The 20,881-nt window shown below is 44.5% G+C and overlaps 1 protein-coding gene across 2 annotated transcripts in view; it reads right to left on the reverse strand.

Moving 5' to 3' along the window:
• The window catches only part of LOC143777130 (serine protease FAM111A-like), a 94,642-nt gene that overhangs the window by 67,597 nt on the left and 6,164 nt on the right, over positions 1-20,881 (reverse strand). The window contains exon 1 of one of the 2 annotated variants that reach the window (XM_077267182.1): positions 3,942-3,986. The exons of the other annotated variant lie outside the window; for it this stretch is intronic. The gene's annotated coding sequence lies outside the window, so the exon portion shown is untranslated. Of the gene's footprint in view, positions 1-3,941; positions 3,987-20,881 lie in introns of those variants that run through there. 2 annotated transcript variants of the gene reach the window in all.

Genomic DNA, 20,881 nt, shown 5'->3' on the forward strand with positions numbered 1-20,881 from the left:
CAGTTTAAGGCCATGTGCACACGTTCAGTATTTTTCGCGTTTTTTTCGCGTTTTTTCGCTATAAAAACATGATAAAAACGCGAAAAAAACGCTAACATATGCCTCCCATTATTTTCAGTGTATTCCGCATTTTTTGTGCAAATGTAGCCTTTTTTTCCGCGAAAAAATCGCATCGCGGAAAAAAAAGCAACATGTTCATTAAAATGCGGAATTGCAGGGGATTCCGCACACCTAGGGGTCCATTGATCTGCTTACTTCCCGCACGGGGCTGTGCCCACAATGCGGGAAGTAAGCAGATTATGTGCGGTTGGTACCCAGGGTGGAGGAGAGGAGACTCTCCTCCACGCACTGGGCACCATATAATTGGTAAAAAAATAAGAATTAAAATAAAAAACAGTCCTATACTCACCCTCTGATGGCCCCCGAAGTGTTCCCGCCTCTGTGCTGCACGCTGGCTTCGGTTCCTGACTTCCTGTAGCTGGTGTGCGGTGAAGGACCTTGCCGAATGACGTCACTGTCCTGTGATTGGCCGAGACCGCTCACGTGACCGTGAAGTCATGGAAGGCCCTGCGCGCACACATCAGCTATAGGAACGGACGCCGGTGAGGAGATCTGATGTCTGCGGGTGAGTATAAGCATTTTTTTTATTTTTTTTATTATTTTTAAACATTCTATCTTTTACTATAGATGCTGCATAGGCAGCATCTATAGTAACAAGTTGGTCACACTTGTCAAACGCTATGTTTGACAAGTGTGACCAACTTGTCAGTCAGTTTTCCAAGCGATGCTACAGATCGCTTGGAAAACTTTAGCATTCTGCAAGCTAATTACGCTTGCAGAATGCTAAAAAAACGCAAAAAAAACGGAAAAAAAACGCAAAAAAAAAAATGCGGATTTCTTGCAGAAAATTTCCGGTTTTCTTCAGGAAATTTCTGCAAGAAATCCGCAACGTGTGCACATACCCTAACAGTTTCAAACACAACAGTCAATACAATAATAAAGCACAATAAGCTGCCCCTGCTCGTGAGAGCTTACAATCTACAATGAGGTGGGGGAGATACAAAGTGCAGGTGTGTATTTACAATGATGTATTTACAGTGATGGTGCAGCCATCTTCAGGGGGTGGGGGGTAGATGGAGATAGTGAATGGGTTACACACAAACATAAAATGACTTTTATTAGGGAAAGTGATAGGCCGCTCTGAACAATTGTGTTTTGAGCGAGCGTCTAAAACTATGCAAATTGTGGATGATCCTAATATCTTGGGGTAGAGCATTCCAGAGGATTGGCGCAGCGCGGGAGAAGTCTCGGAGTCGGGAGTGGGAGCGAAATTCCAGGCACCCAGGGCAGTTCATTCACCTATCCAACAGTCATACAAAGAAGGTGGTAAGCTCTGCCTTTTTCTATATTTACACTGCTTGTTATTCTTTACCCTTCCCTTAATCCCTTCAGACTTTCCTTTTGTTGTTTGGTTCCCTAATAAAGCATAGCAGGAAACTACCTGATCCCTTTCCTATATTTCCCTAATTCCCCTTCCCTATCCAGTTTTGTGTGCTAAAATTTAAAAAATGTTAATAAAGCGTATTTGAAAAAAGAATGGTCTGAGGAACATGACAATTAAGGAGATGACTTGTCTGCAAATTCCCAGATCTCAAGCCGATCAGTCAGCTGTGTGATTAAACATTTAATTACGGTTTGTATCTTAATTTATATGAATTTAACAGATTTGTCTATAAAAATGTTAAATATGTAAACTATTATACACAGAAAAAAATGCTGCAACAACCTGTGAACATACACCAAATGTTTCTAGCTGATCTATATGACATAATGCAGAGATCGTGGAGGAAGGCAGGTTTTTGTACTCCTGTAACTTACTCTCATGATAGTCGGTGCTTGTAAATATTTTAGGCTATGTGCACACGTCAGGATTCTTTGCAGAAATTTCCTGAACAAAACAGGACTTTTTCCGCAGGAAATCAGCATGCGTTTTTTGTTTGGATTTTTCGTGTTTTCTTCCGGAGCTTCCCAATGCAATAGCGGGAAATCCACGAAAAATCCGCAAAATTAATGAACATGCTGCATTTTTTTCGCCAAAAAAATGCAACATATGTACAAAAATTGCGGATTGCATTCTATTAATAGGATGCTTAATGGATGCATTTTTTCTTTTTGCGGTTTTATCGCGTTTTTATATCGAAAAAATGCGGAAAATCCGGAACGTGTGCACACAGCCTTAAAGGGAACCTGTCATCATGATTTATTCCTAGAAGTTAATAGGACTCTTTATCAGCCTCCTAATACATTAACATTACATTTAGTGTTTAAGGCTAATACAAGTATCACAGAGTGTATTAGAAGGCTAATAAACGCTTTCCAAATACATTCTAAGGTTAAATCTTGATGACAGGTTCCATTTAAATTAGTTTTTAGTTAAATAAGAACATATCTCCAGGAAATGAGAGTATGGAAAGGGGTAAAGTGCAAGAACACAGTGAGTACACTGCAGAACCAGGGCCCAATTTATAGCTCACATTGAAATGAGAAATAAAGCTTTGTGATGTGAGCTCCCTCTAGTGGCGGCTGGAGATAGAACGCAGTACGCTCCCCCTAGTGGTGGCAGCAGGTAGAGTGCAGTGAGAATCTCCCCTAGAGGTGGCTGCAGGTAGGATAATGTCTATTCTAAACTCTGCTGCCCGACTAATCCACCTGTCCCCCCGCTATTCCCCGGCCTCTCCCCTCTGTCAATCGCTTCACTGGTTCCCCATTACCCAGAGACTCCAGTTCAAAACCCTAACCATGACATACAAAGCCATCCACAGCCTGTGTCCTCCATACATCTGTGACCTCGTCTCCCGGGTCTTTCCTTCACGCAACCTCCGATCCTCACAAGATCTCCTTCTCTACTCCCCTCTTATCTCCTCTTCCCACAATCACATACAAGATTTCTCTCGCGTATCCCCCCTACTCTGGAACTCTCTACCACAACACATCAGACTCTCGCCTACCATCGAAACCTTCAAAAAGGACCTGAAGACCCACCTCTTCCGACAAGCCTACAGCCTGCAGTAACCACCGATCAACCAACCGCTGCACGATCAGCTCTACCCTCACCTACTGTATCCTCACCCATCCCTTGTAGATTGTGAGCCCTCGCGGGCAGGGTCCTCTCTCCTACTGTACCAGTTATGACTTGTATTGTTCCAGATTATTATACTTGTTTTTATTATGTATACCCCTCCTCCCATGTAAAGCGCCATGGAATAAATGGCGCTATAATAATAAATAATAAATTATGTTTCACATTATGACACTTTATTATTTGATTATTTCTGACAGCAGAATCGCTGGGATTTTCAGCTCTGTATCCGCTCTAACTCCTACATATGTTATGCAGTTAACCAAGGAAAACCTTTGGAGGTGCAGTTTAATAGTTTATCATGAAGACTATTTACACTGTCATCTCTCCGTGTGATAGCCTCAGGCTCTGGCTTCCGTGCAGTCGTCTCCTCTCCCGCCTGATCTATCACACACTCCTTACAGTGATCATTCACCGTAGGTGACCATCGCCCCTTCCCGACAGCAGTGTAATGTATACGCTCTTTTCACGCTGATCTCATGGTCGGATCATACACCAGAAACCAAAGTGCTGTCCCAGGTCCATCGTACAGTCATGAATACGCCCTGTGGGACCCAGTTTGGGATTCTAGACGTTTTTATGGTAAGAATAATGCCGCAGGCTGTTGTTGCCATCAAACGTGACATAAAGCCCAACTCATTGAAGTGAACTGAGCGCAGTGAGGACGCCTGACCCCTTTACCTACAAAAAAGAAAACTTATTTCCCACTCCCCATTAAAAGTAGCAGAAGCTGCGTGATTATGGGGAGGTTGGGAGGAGGAATGGACCGCAGATATTTATTAATCTTACCTGCCGGGAGTTTTGACGCTGTCTGACACAAGTCTGTATAGGCTGAGATCCCGCTGCATCTCTCAGTCCTTCTTAGGGTATGTGTCCACGTTCAGGATTGCATCAGGATTTGGTCAGGATTTTTCATCAGTATTTGTAAGCCAAAACCAGGACTGGAACAATTAAAGGAAAAGTATAATAGAAACATATGCACCACTTTTGCATTTATCACCCACTCCTGGTTTTGGTGTTGTGGATTCTGTTTTTGGGCTCCCTCTGGTGGTTACAACTGGTACTGGGTGACTTTGGTGGGTTGCGGTCTCTGGTTTCCACCTGTCCATCAGAGGCTGGGTGTTTCCTATTTAACCTGGCTTTCCTGTCATTCCCTTGCCGGCTATCAATGTATCAGTGTGTCTCTGTTACCTTTGCTACCTGCTCCTAGGCCTTCAAGACAAGCTAAGTCTGGATTTCCCTGTTTCATGTTTGCTTTCATGTTTTTAGTCCAGCTTGCAGATATGTAATTCTCTGCTGCTGGTTGCTCTAGTGGGCTGAAATTACCACTCATGTACCATGAGTTGGCACGAGTTCAAGTAATTTCAGGATAGTATTTTGAAGGGTTTTAAGCTGACCGCGCAGTTCACCTTTTGTATCCTCTGCTATCTAGCTTAAGCGGGCCTCATTTTGCTGAATCTGTTTTCATAACTACGTTTGTGCCTTCCTCTCATTTCACCGTCATTATATGTGGGGGGCTGCTATTTCTGTGGGAATATTTCTCTGGAGGCAAGATAGGTCTGTGATTCTTCTGATAGGGGTAGCTAGATCTCCGGCTGGCGCGAGACGTCTAGAGTCCCCCCAGGAACGTTCCCCGGCTGCTGTTAGTTGAGTGTTGAGGTTCAGGATCGCGGTCAGCTCAGGTTCCATCACCCTAGAGCTCGTCCTGTTTTTGCCCGTGTTATGTGTTTAATTCCCTGCCATTGGGAACATGACAGTATAGCCGGCCCACAAAGTGTTAATTGTTTGGGCTGAAGCAGGAGAAAAATAAGTGTTGAAGGGAAATTTTTTTTTTTTTTTTTCCCTCAGAGTTTTGCTGCCTAGCCCTTAATTGCTGTCTAGCTGCTTCTTACCTCCTCTTAACCCTTGAATGGCTCTGACCTTAGCTGTTTAACATGGATGTCCAGAGTTTGGCTTCCAGCCTGAATAATCTTGCTGCAAAAGTTCAAAACATACAGGATTTTGTTGTTCACACTCCTATGTCTGAACCTAGAATTCCTATTCCAGAGTTTTTTTCTGGAGATAGATCTACCTTCCTGAATTTCAGGAACAATTGCAAATTGTTTCTTTCTTTGAAATCTCGCTCCTCTGGAGACCCTGTTCAGCAGGTCAAGATTGTAATATCTTTCCTGCGGGGCGACCCTCAGAATTGGGCATTTGCATTGGCACCAGGGGATCCTGCATTGCTCAGTGTGGATGCGTTTTTTCTGGCACTGGGATTGCTCTATGAGGAACCTAACCTGGAGATTCAGGCTGAAAAGGCTTTATTAGCCCTCTCTCAGGGGCATGATGAAGCGGAAGTATATTGTCAAAAATTTCGGAAATGGTCGGTGCTTACTCAGTGGAATGAGTGCGCCCTGGCTGCAAACTTCAGAGATGGTCTTTCTGAGGCCATTAAGGATATTATGGTGAGGAGTGGCGTCATTGGCTTGAGGGTGCTAGACATCGTGTGGTGGTCTTGACTGATCACAAAAATCTGATTTACCTTGAGTCTGCCAGGCGTCTGAATCCTAGACAGGCTCGTTGGTCGTTGTTTTTTTCTCGTTTCAATTTTGTGGTTTCATACCTGCCAGGTTCAAAGAATGTGAAGGCAGATGCTCTTTCCAGGAGTTTTGTGCCTGACTCTCCTGGAGACTCTGGGCCTACTGGTATCCTTAGGGATGGGGTAATATTGTCCGCCATCTCCTCAGACTTGCGACGTGCATTGCAGGAGTTTCAGGCGGATAAACCTGATCGTTGTCCACCAGAAAGACTGTTTGTTCCGGATGATTGGACCAGTAGAGTCATCTCCGAGGTCCATTCTTCTGTGTTGGCTGGTCATCCTGGAATATTTGGTACTAGAGACTTGGTGGCCAGGTCTTTTTGGTGGCCTTCCTTGTCAAGGGATGTGCGCACCTTTGTGCAGTCTTGTGAAGTGTGTGCTCAGGCTAAGCCTTGCTGTTCTCGGGCCAGTGGGTTGTTGTTATCCTTGCCTATCCCGAAGAGGCCTTGGACGCACATTTCCATGGATTTTATTTCAGATCTCCCTGTCTCACAGAAAATGTCCGTTATCTGGGTTGTGTGTGACCGCTTTTCTAAGATGGTTCATTTGGTACCCTTGCCTAAGTTGCCTTCCTCCTCTGAGTTGGTCCCTTTATTTTTTCAGAACGTGGTTCGTTTGCATGGGATTCCGGAGAATATCGTTTCTGACAGGGGATCCCAGTTTGTGTCTAGATTTTGGCGGACGTTTTGTGCTAAGATGGGCATTGATTTGTCTTTCTCGTCTGCATTCCATCCTCAGACGAATGGCCAGACGGAGCGAACTAATCAGACCTTGGAAACTTATTTAAGGTGTTTTGTTTCTGCTGATCAAGATGACTGGGTTGCCTTTTTGCCACTGGCCGAATTTGCCCTTAATAATCGGGCTAGTTCTGCTACTTTGGTTTCTCCTTTCTTTTGTAATTCGGGGTTTCATCCTCGTTTTTCCTCTGGTCAGGTGGAGCCTTCGGATTGTCCTGGAGTGGACGTGGTGGTGGACAGGCTACATCAGATTTGGAATCAGGTGGTGGACAATTTGAAGTTGTCTCAGGAGAAGACTCAGCAGTTTGCTAATCGCCGTCGCCGCGTGGGTCCCCGACTTCTTGTTGGGGACTTGGTGTGGTTGTCTTCTCGTTTTGTCCCTATGAAGGTCTCTTCTCCTAAGTTCAAGCCTCGGTTCATCGGTCCTTATAAGATCTTGGAGATTCTTAACCCTGTATCTTTTCGTTTGGATCTCCCAGCATCGTTTGCTATTCATAATGTGTTCCATCGGTCGTTATTGCGGAGGTATGAGGTGCCCGTTGTTCCTTCGGTTGAGCCTCCTGCTCCGGTGCTGGTGGAGGGAGAATTGGAGTATGTTGTTGAGAAGATCTTGGATTCTCGTGTTTCCAGACGTAAACTCCAGTATTTGGTTAAGTGGAAGGGTTATGGTCAGGAGGATAATTCCTGGGTGGTCGCCTCTGATGTTCATGCGACTGATTTGGTCCGCGCCTTCCATAGAGCTCATCCTGATCGCCCTGGGGGTTCTCGTGAGGGTTCGGTGACCCCTCCTCAAGGGGGGGGTACTGTTGTGGATTCTGTTTTTGGGCTCCCTCTGGTGGTTACAACTGGTACTGGGTGACTTTGGTGGGTTGCGGTCTCTGGTTTCCACCTGTCCATCAGAGGCTGGGTGTTTCCTATTTAACCTGGCTTTCCTGTCATTCCCTTGCCGGCTATCAATGTATCAGTGTGTCTCTGTTACCTTTGCTACCTGCTCCTAGGCCTTCAAGACAAGCTAAGTCTGGATTTCCCTGTTTCATGTTTGCTTTCATGTTTTTAGTCCAGCTTGCAGATATGTAATTCTCTGCTGCTGGTTGCTCTAGTGGGCTGAAATTACCACTCATGTACCATGAGTTGGCACATGAGTTCAAGTAATTTCAGGATGGTATTTTGAAGGGTTTTAAGCTGACCGCGCAGTTCACCTTTTGTATCCTCTGCTATCTAGCTTAAGCGGGCCTCATTTTGCTGAATCTGTTTTCATAACTACGTTTGTGCCTTCCTCTCATTTCACCGTCATTATATGTGGGGGGCTGCTATTTCTGTGGGAATATTTCTCTGGAGGCAAGATAGGTCTGTGATTCTTCTGATAGGGGTAGCTAGATCTCCGGCTGGCGCGAGACGTCTAGAGTCCCCCCAGGAACGTTCCCCGGCTGCTGTTAGTTGAGTGTTGAGGTTCAGGATCGCGGTCAGCTCAGGTTCCATCACCCTGGAGCTCATCCTGTTTTTGCCCGTGTTATGTGTTTAATTCCCTGCCATTGGGAACATGACATTTGGCTTACAAATACTGATGAAAAATCCTGACCAAATCCTGATGCAATCCTGAACGTGGACACATACCCTTATAAGACCCAGAGCTAAACTGCACGAGCGGGAAGTTCAGATTCATAAGAAAGCCACACCTGCAAACACTGTCATGTAAATTTCCATGACGCAGCGACTGCTTCTGAATATGACAGGTATAATCCCGTTTAACCTCATATTATCCTACACTGTTTAGACTCCCGGTACTTTAAGACACGTCTTCCTTTTTCTGTAAATGCTGCAGCCCTGAGGCTCTATGGTGTTTGCAGAACTGGTTGTATTTTTCACCATTTTGAGGTACCTACAAGTTCTTCTCCCAAAATTAGATTATCAAAAAGTGAATTTATTTCAGTTCTTCAATACAAAAAGTGAATCTCCTATATTCTATAGAGTCATTACTCACAGAGTGATCTATTTCACGTGTTTACTTCTGTTAATGTTGATGATTATGGCTTACAGCAAATGAAAACCCAAAAGTCATTATCTTAGTAAATTAGAATACTTTATAACACCAGCTTGAAAAATGATTTTAAAAGCCGAAATGTTCCCTACTGAAATAGATGATCAGTAAATGCCCTCAATACTTGGTCTTTGTTCCTTTTGCATCAATTACTGCATCAATGCGGCGTGGCATGGAGGCGATCAGCATGTGGCGCTGCCGAGGGGTTATGGAAGCCCAGGTTGCTTTGATAGCAGCCTTCAGCTCGTCTCCATTGTTGGGTCTGGTGTCATCTTCCTCTTGACAATACTCTATAGATTCTCTATGAGGTTAAGGTGAGGTGAGTTTGCTGTCAATCAAGCCCAGTGATACTGTTGTTTTTACACCAGGTATTGGTACTTTTGGCAGTGTGGACAGGGGCCAAGTCCTGCTGGAGAATGACATTTCCATCTCCAAGAAGCTTGTCGGCAGAGGGAAGCATGAAGTGCTCTACACTGTCCTGGTAGACGGCTGCACTGACTTTGGTCTTGATAAAACCCAGTGGACCTACACCAGCAGATGACATGGCTCCCCAAACCATCACTGACTGTGGAGACTTCACACTAGACCTCCAGTAGCTTGGATTGTGACCTCTCCACTCTTCCTCCAGACTCTGGGACCTTGGACCACTGACAACAGTCCAGTTCTTGTTCTCCTTGGCCCAGGTAAGACGCTTCTGGCGTTGTCTATTGGTCATGAGTGGCTGACACAAGGAATGCGACACTTGTAGCCCATGTCCTGGAGACCTCTGTATTTGGTGGCTCTTGAAGCAATGACCCCAGCAGCAGTCCACTCCTTGTGCATCTCTCCACATTTTTGAATGGCCTTTTATTAACAATCCTTTTCAGGCTGCGGTTATCCCGGTTCCTTGTGCACCTTTCTCTACCACACTTTTTCCTTCCACTCCCACTAGACGGGATTCAGACTAAATTTGGCCACGAAGTGAACTACCATAAGAAGATATATATGGTTATAGGTTCTACACTAGTATGTCGCTAGATGTAAACAAAAATATATATATTCACCCCTTAATGACTGAGCCAATTTTTACAATTCTGACCACTGTCACTTTGAGGTTATAACTCTTGAACACTTTAACAGATCCCGCTGATTCTGAGATTGTTTTTTTCGAGACATATTGTACTTCATGTTAGTGGTAACATTTCTTCGATATTACTTGCGATTATTTATGAAAAAAACGGAAATATGGCGAAAATGTTTAAAATTTTGCAATTTTCAAACTTTGTATTTTTATGCCCTTAAATCAGAGAGATATGTCTCAAAAAATAATTAATAAATAACATTTCCCACATGTCTACTTTACATCAGCACAATTTTGGAAACAAATTTTTTTTTGTTGGGGAGTTATAAGGGTTAAAAGTTGACCAGCAATTTCTCATTTTTACAACACCATGTTTTTTTTAGGGACCACATCACATTTGAAGTCATTTTGAGGGGTCTATATGATAGAAAATAACCAAGTGTGACACCATTCTAAAAACTGCACCCCTCAAGGTGCTCAAAACCACATTCAAGATGTTTATTAACCTTTTACGTGCTTCACAGGAACTGAAACAATGTGGAAGGAAAAAATGAACATTTAACTTTTTTTTGCAAACATTTTACTTCAGAACTATTTTTTTTATTTTCACAAGTGTAAAAACAGAAATTTAACCATAAATTTTGTTGTGCAATTTCTCCTGAATACGTCGATACCCCATATGTGGGGGTAAACCACTGTTTGGGCACACCGCAAAGCTTGGAAGAGAAGGAGCGCCGTTTGACTTTTTCAATGCAGAATTGGCTGGAATTGAGATCGGATGCCATGTCACGTTTGGAGAGCCCCTGATGTGCCTAAACAGTGGAAACCCCCCACAAGTGACACCATTTTGGAAACTAGACCCCTTAAGGAACTTAACTAGATGTGTGGTGAGCACTTTGAGCCCCCAAGTGCTTCACAGAAGTTTATAACATAGAGCCGTTAAAATAAAAAATCGCATTTGTTTACACAAAAATGATCTTTTCGTCCACAAATTCTTATTTTCACAAGGGTAACAGGAGAAATTAGACCACAAAAGTTGTTGTGCAATTTCTCCTGAGTACGTCGATACCCCATAAGTGGGGGTAAACCACTGTTTGGGCGCACTGCAGAGCTTGGAAGAGGAGTGCCGTTTTACTTTTTCAATGTAGAATTGGCTGGAATTGAGATCGGACGCCATGTCGCGTTTGGAGAGCCTCTGATGTGCCTAAACAGTAGAAACCCCGCACAAGTGACCCCATTTTGGAAACTAGACCCCTCAAGGAACTTATCTAGATGTGTGGTGAGCACTTTAAACCCCCAAGTGCTTCACAGAAATTTATAAAGCAGAGCCGTGAAAATAAAAAATCATTTTTTTTCCTCAAAAATGATTTTTTAGCCTGCAATTTTTTATTTTCTCAAGGGTAACAGGAGACATTGGACCACAAAATCTGTTGACCAGTTTGTCCTGAGTACGCTGATACCCCATATGTGGGGGGGGGGCACTGTTTGGGCACTCATCGGGGCTCGGAAGGGAAGGAGCGCCGCTTGGAATGCAGACTTTGATGGGATGGTCTGCGGGCGTCATGTTGCATTTGCAGAGCTCCTGATGTACCTAAACAGTAGAACCCCCCACAAGTGACCCTATTTTGGAAACTAGACCCCCCAAAGAGCTTATCTAGATGTGTGGTGAGCACTATGAACCCCCAACTGCTTCACAAAAGTTTATAATGTAGAGCCATGAAAATAAAAAAAATCATATTTTTTCCACAAAAAAGATTTTTTAGCCCCCAAATTTTTATTTTCACTAGGGTAACAAGAGAAATTGGACCCCAAAAGTTGTTGTCCAATGTGTCCTGAGTACACTGATACCCCATGTGTGGGGGGACCACTGTTTGGGCGCATGGCAGAGCTCGGAAGGGAAGGAGCGCCAATTTGGAATGCAGACTTTGATAGAATGGTCTGCGGGCGTTATGTTGCGTTTGCAGAGCCCCTGATGTACCTAAACAGTAGAAACCCCCCACAAGTGACCCCATTTTGGAAACTAGACCCCCCAAGGAACTTATCTAAATGTGTGGTGAGAACTTTGAATGCCCAAGTGCTTCACAGAAGTTTATAATGCAGAGTTGTGAAGATAAAAAATATTTTTTTTTTCCACAAAAAAAGATTTTTTAGCCCCCAAGTTTTTATTTTCACAAAGGTAACAGGAAAAATTGGACCATAAAAGTTGTTGTCCAATTTATCCCGAGTACGCTGATGCCCCATATGCGGGAGTAAACCACTGTTTGGGTGCACGGCAGAGCTCAGAAGGGGAGGGAGCACCATTTGACTTTTTGAGCGCAAAATTGGCTGTGGCGTTTGGAGACCCCCTGATGTACCTAAACAGTGGAAACCCCCCAATTCTAACTCTAACTCTAACCCTAACCCCAACACACCCCTAGCGCTAATCCCAACCCGATCCATAATCCTAATCACAACCCTAACGATAATCCCAACCCTAACCCCAAAACAACCCTAATCCCAACCCTAACCATAACCCTAATCAGAACCCTAAATCCAACACACCCCTAATCCTAATCTCAACCCTAACCTCAAACCTAACCCTAATCCCAGAAGTAACCCTAATGCCAACCCTAATCCAAACCCTAATCCCAACTCTAACCCTAATTTTAGCCGCAACCCTAGCCCTAACTTTAGCCCCAACCCTAGTCCTAACTTTAACCCTAACCTTAGCCCCCACCCTAACCCTAAATTTAGCCCCAACCCTAAATTTAGCCCCAACCCTAAATTTAGCTCCAACCAAACCCTAAATTTAGCCCCAACCCTAACCCTGAATTTAGCCCCAACCCTAACCCTAATTTTAGCCCCAACTCCTCTAGCCCGCTGGCCGGCAGATCATGGCGGGTGCACTGCGCATGCGCCCGCCATTTTCTTCCTGGATGAAGCCAGCAGGCAGAAGGGGACGCAGGAGGACCCAGGGACACCGGTAAGTATAACAGGGCTCCCGAATCCCCCTATTTCTCTGTCCTCTGATGTGCGATCACATGAGAGGACATTCACATGTGAATTACACATTGCTTTTTTTTGCGGTCGCTGGTAAACAGTTAATTACCGGCAATCGCAAAACAGGGGTCGGTAAAAGCCGACCCTGATCATGTTTTTTGGAGTCTCGGCTACCCCCGCCAGCCGAGACCCCAAAGATCTTCCAGGTGCCGGCTGGCGGGCACACGGCGGTGCCCATCGGGAGCCACGAGGAGCACCGGGGCAGACAGGTGAGTATCGGGGGGCGATTGGGGACCCCATTTCTCTGTCCTCTGATGTGCGATCACATCGGAGGACAGAGAAATTAAATGGGAAATCACGGGTTTTTTTGCGACCGCCGGTAAACGGTTAATTACCGGCGAGCGCAACCCGGAGGTCGGTAAAAAAAACCCCGAATCATGTTCTCTGGGGTCTCGGCTACCCTCGGTAACCGAGACCCCAGAGAAAATCCGACTCTGGGGGGCGCTATTCACTTTTTCCAGAGAGCCGTTAATTAACGGCTCTGTGGTTTCAGTACCCTTAACTGCCGCCATTAAAAGGCGTATCGGCGGTCGTTAAGGGGTCCGCTGGGGTGAGGTTATGGCAGCTAGATGGTATACCTTCCCACAGGTGAAGTATGTCCCCAGGGCTTCCCAGTGTATAGATGGTGGATGGTGTGAGGCGCAGTGAAGAACGAGGACACAAGGTTGCAGTCTCTTTACCTTTTTACTGAAGGCTTCAACATCCGCAGTCCAGAGCACCAGATCACAGGGCAGGCAGAGTCCGGCCGGTTTGGAGGCAAATCCAGAGTCCCCTTATCCAGGTGGAAATCAGTAGCCTTCCTCCAGCGCCTGGGTGTTGTAGTACCTTACTCTCTACAATACAGTTCTCTGTTCGTGTCCTTTCTTAGGAACTGCCGCACGTGGGGCAGGCGCAGTTCCGTGACCTTCTGTCTAGGCCTCTGACAGGATCCCACCCCTGTCAGGGACCAACTACCTGAGCCGAAGCCCAGCCAGCAACTGTCTAACTTCCTCTCCAGGCCACCAGTTTTACCTAAGTTTGAAGAGTGCCCTAATAAATAGGAGCATAGCTCCCCCTGGTGGACTGGAGTATGAAATGTGTTGTATGTTTGTGGTACCTGGTAAAGAGATCTCCTTTATTGCCTCCAAACGTAACATCATTCCCCCTAGAGGAAAATGACATTATTGCAACGACCAGGACCCTGGGGCGCTGCACATATTCATTACGTTAATGAGCCGTGCCACATGATCGCTCAGCACAGTCAGAGTTGCCGGCGCCGGGACCAACGGAAATGCAGCAACGGCATGGAGGAGGGTGAGTATGATGTCTTCTGGAAACCGGCAGCTGCAGCTGTCACTGCTATAAGAGAAATGAATATTCATTTCTCTTTAGCAGCGGCACAGTTACAACCGCAGCCGCCGGCTCCTGCCACTCCCCCTTTCTAGACGATGACTCGTGTATAAGCCGAGGGGGGGGGGGGGGGGGGTGTTTTCATCACACAAAAATGTGCTGCAAAACTCGTCTTATACACGAGTATATACGGTAATCTGAACAGGTGCACAAAAACAGCTACTTTTACATGTACAATATAGGAACATGGTTGGACTCAATCGTGTTAAAGCATGTTAATGTGAAATCTAAGAAATGAGAATAGCAAAAAAGGATTTTGAATATTAGGAAAAATACATGAGGCGCTTAGCACAAGATTTGGCCAAATAATGCATGCCCATCAACCATCGTCAAGGTGGTCTCATGAGTCTGATGGGTCCCTGACCTGTATGACCACCTCTCTAAGGCCGGGGTCACACTTGCGAGTGTGATGCGAGAAACTCCCGGCATCAACACCCGGCATTCGGGACCGAAGAGTTCAGCTGCATAGAAATACATGCACCGCACACTCCGGTCCCGAGTCCAGGCGGCAGTGCCGGGTATTGATGAGAGACACTTGCGCAAGCTTCTCGATTGACACTCGCAAGTGTGACTCCGGCCTAAGGCTAATGTCTGAATGCATGGGTGACTGTGAACAAATCTCTCAGTAAAGCCTACATTTATGGGTTGGCAGGAACCAGCTGTAATTAAAATCACATCATGGTGAAGGACGGAGTGCTCAGTCAGAAAGATAGCATATAAATAACAGAAAACTGACTTGCACATCAAGAACTAATCTGAACAGGTGCATACCAAAAAACAGCTAATTACATGTATAATATACGAACATGGTTGCACTCAATCGTGTTAAAGAATGTCACAAATTTATTGTGGTGAACCACTATTGTTCTGATGCTGTCTGGCACAGCTTATGGATCTGAACTCGCTCTTTCCTCTGTCTATGGGTGCTCTGACTCTACTACCATGACTTATTTAACCCTGACACAGGGGAAAATGCCAAACCCTTCCATCCTCTAACCGGATGCCTCCCAGCTGGTATCTATGCCTAACTAATCCTCATTAACTGTAGCATATATTATAGCATACATACATATACATACATATACATTTATTATGGACCGATATGTATACATGCTGCCTCTTGTCTAGGGATATAGCGTCATTGTTATTGCCTTCATTTGATTATGGTTTGATTCGTTTCAGGGGGTCTTATGCTGGAATATTGCTGCTCTGTCTTGTACCATGTGATTTGGTTATTGTCTATATCCAAAATGTTTAATTTTCACAAGGGTAATAGGAGAAAATGCACCATAAAATTTGTTGTGCGATTTCTCCTGAGTGCGCCAATACTCCACATGTGGAGGAAAACTACTGTTTGGGTGCACGGCTCCGGAGGGAAGGAGCACCGTTTGATTGGCTTTGACAAAGATCGTTCTGATCTGTTTAGGCATTTGTTCAAGGGAGAGCATGTTACCACATGCATTTTTAACATGACCCAATAAAGAATATTTTTTAAGGAGCTGGAACCACACATCATTTTTCATGGTCTCAACATTCGTCTGTACGGAGTTCCAATCACCTGTGGTGGTTACTGGTGAGCTGGCTAAAACCCCTTTTTGTTTTCACTCCAGTTTCCTCCCACACTCCAAAGACATACTGATAGGGAATTTAGACTGTGAGCCCCAGTGTCTCCCAGTGGGAGACAGTGATGATAATGTGTGCAAACTGTAAAGCGCTGCGGAATATGTTAGCGCTATATAAAAATAAATATTATTAGTGATGAGCGAGTGTACTTGTTGCTCAGGTTTTCCAGAGCACGCTCAGGTGACCTCCGAGTATTTGTTAGTGCTTGGAGATTTAGTTTTCATCATAGCAGCTGAATGATTTACAGCTACTAGCCAGGCTGAGTACATGTGGGGGTTGCCTGGTTGCTAGGGAATCTCCACATGTAATCAAGCTGGCTAGTAGCTGTAAATCATTCAGCTGCCCAATGAAAACTAAATCTCCGAGCATTAAAAATACTCGGAGGTCACCCAAGTGCGCTCAGGAAAACCCGAGCAACGAGTACACTCGCTCATCACTAATTATTATTATCATTATTATTAGATAACATTTATGATCACATTTATCCAGCGCTCTACATTGAGCATTTACATTCTGGTTTTCATCTAAATTTCCGAGTAACGTGATTCAGATGAAACCCCCGGTGGATCCATTCACTATAATAAAGCAGCAGTTACTCTGGACTCCGTCTGGCCTCTGTTCAGAGGTTTCCTTCTTTTCAGAGGTGCACAAAACTGGTGGATTCTGCTTTTCTGTATGACTAAAAAGATGGACACCACCAGATCACAGGTCAGTGTCCACAGTGCCTCCATCTGCCTCATTATAGGGAATCTTTCGCCGGGGGTTTTGTCCGAATGATGTATTTCAGAGATTTACACGGAAACCCCGCTGTAAGCGCAGAGAATTACTGTGATCTTTGGGAGGCAGAATGAACAAAACAGCAGATGAAGAATGTTTTATTTTTTACGCCGTTCCTCGTGCGGTATAAAGGATAAGGCGACTTTATTCTTCTGGTCGGTGTGATTACAGCGAAACCAGATTTATATTGGGTTTTTATGTTTGGCTGCTGTCACACAATAAAAGACGCTTTTTTTTATTTTTACAAAAACAAGTATTTTACCATATTTTTAGAGCTATTATTTTTGTCCATATTTCGTCCCACAGAGTCATGTGATGGCTTGTGTTTTGCGGATTGAGTTGATGTGTTTATTGGTACCATTTTCGGGTACATGGCATTTTTTTTATCGCTTTCTATTCCGATTTTTGGGAGGCAGAATGAACAAAAACCAGCAATTCAGGATTTTTTTTTTTTTTATTGCCGTTCCGCGGGTGGTAAAATTTATAAGGCAACTTTATTCTTCAGGTCAGTAGCTCATTTATATAGGTTTTTTTTAATGTATTGCTGCTTTTACACAATAAAAACTGTTTTATAGAAAAAAGATTTTTTTTGCATTGCTTTATTCCAAGAGCTATAACTTTTTTATTTTCCCGCTGTTGGAGCTGTATGGTGGCTTGTTTTTTTGCGGGACAGGATGACGTTTTCATCGCTACCATTTTTATTTTGATTTGACTTTTTGATTCTGTTTTATTCTTCTTTTTGTTCGGCGACATGATGACAAAGCAAAGGTTTATGCTCAGTGTTTTGGTTTTTTTAAAGCGAACCTGTCATCAGGTTTGGCAGATATAAGATGTGACCACTGCCTTTCAGAGCTGATATACAGCATTCTATAATGCTGTAGATAAGAAAAATAAGTTTTATTATACTCACCTGGGGAAGGCGGTCCGGTCCGATGGGTGTCGCAGGTCCAGGTCCTCCCATCTTCTTGTGATGCCGACCTCCTGCTTCTTCATCGCTCCCCGGCATCGCGATCCTGCGCAGGCGTGCTTATCTGCCCTGTTGAGGGCAGAGTAAAGTACTACAGTGCGTAGGGGCTGGGCCTCTCTGACCTTTCCCGGCACCTGCTCACTTATGAATGTGTGGAAATGGTGACTTTTATTCAGTACTACCAGTGGGATGGGAGGGTATATGTGCTATTGTTAAATTTTTGATACTACTCCAGATTGTGACTCCAAATACAGACAAGTTCCACGAATATCCAACGGAAAACCAGATGCCAGGATTCCTACTCTTTTTGACCCTGTACATTGACGTTATTGGAGTCCCAAGAGGAGTACCAGAATAGTTCTAAGCCAGAGATCGAGTAATACCAGGATTAGAATCACTATTCCTCATCGTTACAGTGAATAAAAATGTGGACTAGATAAATTATATCTACTATGACCAACTATTGGATGCCAACTCTGACCAGCACATGTATGTGGCACCTGTATAGTTTCCTTGCTTGTTGTGGCTTGTGTCCACCCAATGGTATAACAGGCAGACAGATCCGGAGAATCTAGTGAAGCGGTGTAGGAAGACCGGTTTCTTCTGTTAGCAGGCACGTCTCAGAACGTTCCACACTATGTGGCGACAACTAATGGGACTACTACTCCCATTTTCAATGTGATTCAGCACTGCAGAAGTACACCACAATCAGATTAGGCCTTTTTCTACTCTTACGTGGAATGAACTGTGAGCTCTGATCCCCTATGCTGGAAAAGCCTAAAATGGCGCTGCATGGCCAGCCACCATGTTTTATACAGGCTTTAGTAGTCCAGAGTGGACAGCTCCTGAACAATGATAGAAGGCTCCTACAAGGCTTGTAATGCAAACAAAGGTGTCCGGCCGTATCTTATTTAAAACGTCAGTTTTAAACGTCAGTTAATAGCCTCTGTGTCTGTACTGCTACATACTTAGGCTGTTAACTGGTTCATGCAGCTTTACATGAACACCCGAGCCTTACACTATGGCTGGTCCAAATAACTAAAGCAATTGTTAGCATCCACCTCTCGTGTCTCCCCTTGTCCTCATAGTTTGTAGCTTGCGAGCAGCAGGGCCCTCATTCCTCCTGGTATCTGTTTTGAACTGTGATTTCTGTTATGCTTTAATGTCTATTGTCTGTACAAGTCCCCTCTATAAGTTGTATAGCGCTGCGGAATATGTTGGCGCTATATAAATAAAAATTATTATTATTATTATTATAGTTATTTATTAGTAACTGGTTAAAAAGGTTCCAGGTACATTAATAGATAGCATCAAAGCGTCGACCGACTTGTCTTGGCTACAGAACTGTCCTTTATCACTGTGTTATTAGAAACAAGATATCAATAAACTATAATAGCCCTATAAAGCCCACCCTGATATTCTGCGCTGCACCACGTGGTGTGATAGTGGCAGGGCATTATGGAGACGCCGGCGTAGCTGCACTTTACATCAGTGCTCACTGAGCCTTCAGCAGTGCCTGAAATGGAGTCGCACACTCTTTTTTTGTGATCCTAGAAAATTAATCATCTCTACTCCTGACTAATCCTCTCCTCCATTATTTACCTCACTGCTCCACTGTATCATCACTTTCCCCCATCATTTACCTCACTACTCCACTGTACGATGGCTTTCTCCCACTATTTGTATAACATGTAATCCCATAAAAGTCAAAAACTTTAATTTATAATATTATTAAAAAACACCCTTTCCCAGTGCAGACAATAACACATATAATAAAAAAGTAGGTCTATATACAATAACCTGACAATTTCCCTGTACTTCACTGCTGTCCCTTCCTATCAGTGGAGGATAGGATATGATGGGGGGAAAGGGAGTGTAGGATAGCAACATACGGTACAATACACACAAAAACAAGTAAAACATCATGACATATGCTGATGGCTATAGGTATCGTGGTAGGTTTTAAACAAATTGAACTTGCTGGTCAGTAGCTTATTACAATGGTAAGAGCATCCCCTCTTGGGGAAGAGAATGACGGGTTAGGTTGCTTAATCTGTAAGGCTAGGTTCACATTGTGTTAGGGCAATCCGTTTAGCGCTAGCGGATTGGGCTAACGCAATGTTTATTTAGGGGCCGCGTTAACGTCCCCGCTCTCGCAGATCCCAGATCTGCGAGAGCGGGGAACGGACCTCGGGCGCGCCGCGGACGCTGCAAGCAGCGTCCGAGGCGCGCCACAGAAGAACGGCACATCGCTAGCGTGAGCCAAAAAAGGCACGCGCTAGCGATGCGCTACAGGGAAACTTCACATTGCTGTCAATGGGTGGGCTAACGGACCCGTTGCACGGCGTTAATTGCGACATTTTCGCCGTGCAACGCTGTCCGTTAGCGTGCACACATTAATGCAATGTGAACCTAGCCTAAGAGAAAGTATCCGCAGAACAATGGCATTAACATTAAGTAACTATATAATTAAATGCTAGCCCGTCCCCTTGGAACACCCTAAGCGTTACAAGGGCATATGGGCGAAAATATCTGGCTCATTATCAAAGCTAACTATTAGGAAGAAATACATTTGTAACTTGTAAGAGGCGTAATAAAGACAGATGCTAATATGTGTAGGACAGGACTACAAGTCAAGTAGGACCTTTGGAGGCTCTAGAAGGTTTCAGTCCATGTTGCTGCAGGAAGGATAAGCCTTCCTCAGGGATTGCAATATGTGCGATCCCGGACATGAATTTTACCAAAAGAGTAGAGGAAGTAGACCATGAATAGGCAAAGTGAGACCTCTGGAGCTCCCATGTAACTGATGAGAAATCTTGTCGCTTTTTCAAAGTGACTTTAGATAAATCTCTAAAGAATGTTAGGTGGCCATATGGGGAGAGCAGGAAGTCTTTTTTGGAGGAGAGGTCGAATAGCTTACCCCTAACCCAGGCCGGGAAAAAGGAGACAATGATGTCTCTTGGCACGTCCAGTGAAAGGGACAAGGGTCTTTTAATTCGGTAGACGCTTTCTATGATATTAGTTTCGTTGATATCAGAAATGAGTTGAAAGATCATTTTGTGGATATATTTTTTCAAGTGGGGGGGTTTAACAGGCTCTGGAACTCCTCTGATTTTCACGTTGCTTCTCCGCCTATGGTCTTCGACACTTGCCAAGTTACACCTAAGTGAATCTATGTCTCTTTGCAGACTTTCCAGCAAAGCTGTGGATATAGGAGGAGTCGGTGTTAGATCCGAATGAGGAAGGTCGAAATCCCCAGGGGGAAAATCTTCCATAGGCTACGTTCACATTTGCGTTGTGTCGGGCGCAGCCGCGGCGACGCATGCGTCATGCGCCCCTATATTTAACATGGGGGGTGCATGGACATGTGTTGTGTTGTGTTTTGTGACGCATGCTTTTTTTGGCCCAAGCGTCAGGGCGCAGAGGACGCTGCATGTTGCATTTTTTTTTTGCATTAAAAAAATGAACGCACGCGTCACAAAACGCTGCGTTTTGCATGCGTTTTGCGTTGCGTCGCCGACGCATCACACA

Source organism: Ranitomeya variabilis, chromosome 5, assembly GCF_051348905.1.
Source record: "Ranitomeya variabilis isolate aRanVar5 chromosome 5, aRanVar5.hap1, whole genome shotgun sequence".
Classification (NCBI taxonomy): Eukaryota; Metazoa; Chordata; class Amphibia; order Anura; family Dendrobatidae; genus Ranitomeya; species Ranitomeya variabilis.